Here is a 6879-nt window from a genome sequence, read left to right as displayed (position 1 = left end):
GGGGGAGGGTATAGGGGACATTCGGGATAGCATTTGAAATGTAAATGAAGAAAATATCTAATAAAATAAGTTAAAAAAGGGGGGGAGTGGGTAGGTAGGGGAATGGTGGGGGGAGGGTATAGGGGACTTTGGGTGTAGTATTTAAAATGTAAATGAAGTAAATACCTAATAAAAATTGGGGGGAAAAAAGGAAAAAAAAATACACTTTCCTCTTCTTGGTAGCAATCTGGCTACAAATGCATTTCTCTCCCTGTACTCAGCGGGACATTATACTAGAACTTTATTTGAAATGTAATTGGTAATAATGTTGAAAAGAAGGTTCAGCTCTTATATAACAGCAGATTTTACTAAGTGATTTGCTGATCTCGATACATATCAACAGTGTGGACACCAAATCCCTTTCCTAATTTAATAAAACAGAAACTCAACAGGATCTAGGAAATTATGCCACAAGTCCACACAATCTCGCCATCATTTTTGAAGTCTTAATATGGTATTAATAAAAATTAAAAAGCTATTACCATATATTCTTCTTTCTACTATGCCTTGAACCTTATGATATACATTCATTAAAATATTTAAAAGGGCAAAACAGGCATGTGTGATAAAGGGGCTTGACACCAAATTTGATGACCTGAGACCCACATGGTAGAAGGAGATAACCAATTTCCCCATGAAGTCATCTGACCTCTAAGTGTGCACCATGGCATATGTAATAAGTGCATGGATGTATGCACACACACACACACACACACACATTCATACTCACACTGTTTTTTTAAAGGATACTATCTACTGTAAGAAGTTTCTCTGAACCCCAAACTGGTCAACATTTAGAGAACAAGAGATTGCTATGCTCAGTCCTAAATGAAATATCTATACCACAACTTTCCCTGTTCAAGGCTCAGGGATCTATGTAGAAGAGAGAATAAAAGATTGTAAAAAAAAAAAAAAAAAAAAAAAAGATTGTAAAGCTCAGAGGTAGCTGTTGACAACAAGAAAACATTGTTTTCCATACATATCAGTGCTGATGCAGAAATGAATCACAAATACTGTAAGAGTACATGCTAGACAAAAATCCCAGCATGGAGAAGGGGAGGTAAGCACTAAGTCCTACCCATGGTTGAGGAACCATTACTGTTGAGAGAAAGTCAGTTTTCTACAATGAAGAGACATTTAATATATGGGCCCTATAGTAGGACAGGGTAGGACCAAGAGTAGTCAATCAATACGAACTATACTCCCAGCCTTTGGAGAGGACAGAAAGAGGGGAGGAAAGATGGGCAGAAAGAGAGAAAGAATACATTTAGTTGAGTGAGTAGGTATAGGGAGATGGGGAGGATATGGGGAGAGTTGGAGGCAGTAGATATGACTAAAATATACTATATGAAATTATCAGGGAATAAATAAAACAATTGTTACTTTTTTTTTTTAAAGAAAAACCTACTGTCAAAGGAGGGTATTTTGGGTGTAACTATTTCCTCCATATCAAAGCATTCCCCTGGAGGGAGCTCATAAGATTCAGAAAGTGCAGAAAGTCAGGGGAGTCCCAATGTCCTTTATCCAAGTTATAAAAGCAAAACTATTTGCTGTGGAGAGGGGACGCTGGGCAACCTCCTGCAAGCTGGGCTTGGAGCTCCAGGGATGCAGTGGTCATGAGGCTCCTCAAGCAAAATCATATATGCTATCAAAGCATGGCTCAGACTAGGGAAGGAACACGCACGGCATGCCATCCATGCACAGTCATGTTTGAAGGGTATCTGTAAGGCAGCAATACAGAGCTGTAGTAGTTTTGCATTGATGTGATAAAATAAACAAGAGCAACAATTTCAATTAGGAAGGGCTTATGTGGCATCATGCTTTCAGAAGTCCACACTAACTTGTCCCTGCTCTGATTCTGTGGTAGTACTATGTACCACTATACAGATGGTGAAGGAGGCCGCTCATCTATGGCAGCTGGGAAGCAAATAAAGAAAAAGGGAGGGGAAAGGGGTCATTACCTACACTCTCATACATGTTCCATACATTTCTTCCCACGTTATCACCCCCTGATGACTCTACAACCTCCCAGAAGTACGAAAGGCTGGGAACTGAGCCTTTAAAACACATTATCTTTTGGAGGAAATCCCAAATGCAAGCTACAGTAGTGCATTTTATTAAAGCAAACGGCAAGCATTTTGATTTTGGGTATATATATGAGTCAATTTTTTGTTTGCCTTACTAAGGCTCTGTCTCAGGAGAGAAATGTCCTCTCACAATATTAGAATCCGGTAGGCCTGTAGTGCTTTCAGTCACAGTCACCTGATCTTTATCCCCTACTCCACAAAAATCATCCCTACTCCTGAGCAACTTTACCTGGATCCTAAAGACAGAATAAGGAATCTTTCTTTCAACTTCCCAGATAATCAAATTCTTGGTCCTTTAGACCTCTTTCTAGTCTAGCACCCTGGTATTATTCTAGTACTGCTATCAAGTTGTCCCAGAATGGTTCTCGAGAAACAAACCCTCAGAATTGGGGAATACTGGTAACATACCCATGGTGAAAAATAAGACTCTATAAACTCATTGCTAAATGAATTAAAAGAAAGGTGATAATTGCCGTTTACCACTTCCTAATTCCTGTTACCTGTGCCTGCCCTGTGGGAAATTTATGTCCGGGACTCCTAGTGGGTTACGGATACTATCCACAAGTGGCTACTGCACTTTCCTCCCAAACCTGCATGTGGGCCTCACTTTGGCTGAATGGATGTGGCATTTTTATCATGAAAGCAGAAAAATGTAAACAGGACACAGGGTTTGTGACTAGTTACACCAAGAATTAGATTTCCAAAATGTCAGAAAGTAAAGATCTTAGACTTAGAGGGCTACGCAGTCTGCCACAATTATTCAACATCCGGGCATGAGAGCAATATATAAATAAATGAGCTTGGTTGTGCTCCAGCACAAGCTCATTAATGGACATTGACCTTATTATGTTACAAATAATAGTCTTCTTTGCCTTCAGGAAAACACTAACAATTACTAGGTGCCAGGGTCCATGAGAACAAGATCCAGCCTTAAGGCCATTTTCTGTCAACTCTTGGTCTAGGACTAAGGGACGGGCAAAATCTTAACATACATGTCACTTAGAAGCCTATTGCATATTGAACCATCACATTGAGTGTGGCAGAACTTTTAAAAAAGCATTTCTACAGCATTCATGTACTGTATCCAAATCCCATATCATTAAGAAAAGGATGAATTTCAAATGTTCACCCTTCCATCTTTTTTTTAACTGATGATTAAGTTAGTCACTGATATCTACATCAGACCTCAGTTGTTCATCAGTATAACCAGAGTGTGGCTGGGGGTTGGAATTTAGTACAATTCACCAAAGTATCTTTGGTTATCAATTGAATTTAGGGATTATAGAGAATACTAAATATTAACCATGGTTGTGAATTATATACTGCCTATCTATTTTGTAAGTAAAACATACAATTAAACTACCATTTTTCTCAGACAGCTGCTTAAGCATTTGCCCATATCCACTGTATTGCCCAGTAGGCCATCACCTTTGCCCAGGAGAAGTGGGCCTTGCTGTTCACCTATGAGAAGCTAGTGAACTTAACAGCAGCCCTGGCTCAAGGAGTCTTTACTCCATATGAAAAGCACTTGCGAACTTCATAGAAGCTATTCGGGATGACTAATGTAGATGCATGGATACGTGAACAATGAACCTTGAACTATTTGCAAAAACTGAATACGGATGGTCTTTAAAACATTCCAGGGAAGATTATGCCCCAGTACAGGGGAATGCCAGGGCCAGGAAGTGGGAGTGGGTGAGTTGGGGAGCAGGGCGGGGGGGGGGGGGGGGGGGGGGGGGGGGGGGGGGGAAGAGTATAGGGAACTTTCGGGATAGCATTTGAAATGTAAATGAAAAAAATAGCTAATTAAAAAAAGCCAAATGCAAATGTAAAAAAAAAAAAAACTTCCCGGGGAACTCCCAATATGACCCACTCAATAGCAAAAATAGATTATTTGCAAACCTTTAAAAGTCATTCTCTTTACTGGTACTTATTACACACTTACAAACTGAGCATCCCTAATTCAAAATGAAAAGTCAAAATGCCTTAAATCAGAAACATTTGAACATCAATTTGATGTACCAATGAAAAACCCCACACCTGATCTCATATGATAAATCACAATACAAAAGCAGTCACCCTACTATGATGAAATAGTTTCCTCCAAATCAAACTGCAGAGTTTTCACTGTATCTGTTTTTCTAATTTCCCAGCTACAGGGCTGGTTTCTTGGGCATCATTTCTGACTCACGCTAAAGCACTGGCTGAAAGTCCTTGTAAAGTCCACCAAGCTAATCTGAGTGCTAAGACATTGCTGATCTATCATAAAGACTTCTTTCCTTCTCTTCTCCAATAACAGATAGAGATTCAAGAAGTTAACCATTACTTCTTTATATAACCTAGGACTACTAAGGGGTGACACCACCCATAATGGGGTGGGTTCTCCCACATCAACTGTTAATCAAATATCCACATGCTTGCCTACAGACCAATCTTATGGAGACAGTCTTGGTTGAGGTTCTCCCTTCCCAAAAGATTCTTGCTTGTATCAAGTTGACAAAAGCTAACTGGCACAACTGGGAAAAGATTCAACTGTATTATTATCATAAACTGTGTCGGGACTATTCAAATGAAAAGGGAGTCTTTGCTTAACTAATCATAGGCTCCTAAATAGGAAGCTTTTACTCTCAGAAGGTCCAGCTGTCCAAATAAAAGTCAGCCTTTCTCTTGGTCTCTCAACTTTGTTACCATCCTTCAGGAAGAAAACAAAGATGTCAACAGTCCCAAACAGAGTCATAAACAAATAATCCTGTTAACTTTCACTGCTGGGAAGGACTTTAAAGATACAACCCTGACAAATCTCAATTGAGTCCTATTTACAGATAGGAGCTCTAATTAAACATGGCCTCTGCTGAACCAAATATGCTATATTAACCTTCACTGACACCCTTCAAATCAAAGTCTGTCTTCCAAGGACCAGTACTCAATCAGCTGACTGGATATTTCTACACAGTGCACTAGAATTAAGTAAAAACAAAAGGGCCACCATCTATAGGGAGTCTTTGTCTGTCTTTTTAATCTGTCATGTGCATGCAGCATTCCTCACAACCAAAGGTTTCTCTATAAAACACCAACAAGAAAGAGACAACCTGCTTTCTGCCATATTTGAATATGAGGAGGTGTCAGTTGTCCACTATAGAGGACGTCAAAAGGGAAACCACAGTGCTTGAGAGATGGTCCATTTGCTAAGAGCACCTGCTTCTCTTACAAAGGATCTGAGTTCCGTTCCCAGCACCCACATGGTAGCTCACAACTATCCTTAACTCTAGTTCCAAGTGACTCAACACCCTTTTCTGATCTCTATGGGCATACCAAAGCAAAATTACAAAATTTCAAAGCTAATCCATGAGGTATCAAAAGAACAGGCAGGCTGGCAGTGTGAGGCCTATGAACTTTGAAGATGTTACAGAACAGAGACCATACTGGAGTAGTGGGTAAAACTGACTTGTCTTCTCCTAGTGTACAAGATGAATGATTTCTTCATAGCAAACTCTTTCGCATGCAATAGGTCAGGTCTTATGGGGTCTAGCCTCTGTTAAGCCACTTGTTTCTGCTCCGTGTGTGGCCTATTCAAACCTCATGTTCCCTTTGCTTTCTCCCTGGCTTGCTGTCAGGTACTGTTGGAAGAAACAGGAACTAGTCCTAAACACATGGGTAATGACTTCCAAAGACATGCAAGGTTCCATGGCTGCTCCTTTCCATTGCTGCCAAACCTCCTACTGACCACTATAGTTCTGCCAAGATCCTTTCCTAAGCTCTAACCCCATGCCCTCATCAACGGAGCTTAGCAATTCTGTGTAGGGAGTGCAGAGCCCAGAACGGGGAATGGGAAAGTCCCCTATTTATTCAACATCTCTCAAAGTGAGAGTTTCACCTCTATACTTCACCATGACCATGACCAGTCTATAGAAAGTTCTCATGGTTACATACACTGTCCCCTCCCAAGCTGGCCCTTCTTCCCCATTCCTCCTGGGAGTTCAAAAGCTGTCTACTACCCTCTCCTCATACCTCTTACAGAGCTCAACAAACATCAGCTAGTTGTAAAAAACACCTCATATTTTTTAGCCCTCACCTCCTCTTCGCTTCCACCCACACCTGTGAGAATGGGAAGCCATTTCTGCAACCCTTCAATTGGAATGCCAGTTTTGTGCTTCTCAACACTTTCCTCACAGCTCTGCAACATGTGCTCTGATCTCCTTGGTCCCGAGCTGCATAAGCGCCGTCCCTCTCACTAAATTCTGCACCAGTTAGAGGAACCAAGAGTAGCTAGCTAAAAATAAAAGCTCAAGGCATAACTGTGAAGTGAATTAATCACACCAGAAGGAAAGGCATGCAACGAACATGAAATCTACAACATGGAAAATCGACTTTCTGAATACGGGTACTCTTTATCCACAAGTTCAATCAAATGCAGAGAGACTTTTTTTTTTTTTTAATTAGACTGAACCTGGATATGGTGGTGCCTGACCAAAACAAATCTCATCACTCAGTAGGTAGAGGCAGGGTGACTCAAGTTCAAGTCTGCTACACAACTAGGCCCTTTCTCAAAATAATAATAACATCTGTACTGAGCAATAGATTTTTTTTATCACAATTACCTAAACAATCACATATATAGCATTACACTGTAGTAGCCATTACAAGTCAGGTAAAGCTTATTTAAGGTTTAAGAGGACCGCATAGATTCTGTGCAAAAATTATATCATTGTACATAAGAGACCTGGGCATTTGTGGACTTGGGTATTTGGGAGAT

At 40.4% G+C, this 6879-nt stretch overlaps 1 protein-coding gene across 6 annotated transcripts in view; it reads right to left on the bottom strand.

The window, feature by feature from the left end:
* Positions 1-6879, bottom strand: part of Cobl (cordon-bleu WH2 repeat protein) — a 227255-nt gene that overhangs the window by 164649 nt on the left and 55727 nt on the right. The gene's annotated exons all lie outside the window — the stretch shown is intronic.

Source organism: Mus pahari, chromosome 13, assembly GCF_900095145.1.
Source record: "Mus pahari chromosome 13, PAHARI_EIJ_v1.1, whole genome shotgun sequence".
NCBI lineage: Eukaryota > Metazoa > Chordata > Mammalia > Rodentia > Muridae > Mus > Mus pahari.
Note: the sequence above shows the minus strand (reverse complement) of the source record. Positions and strands in the feature narration are given on the sequence as shown.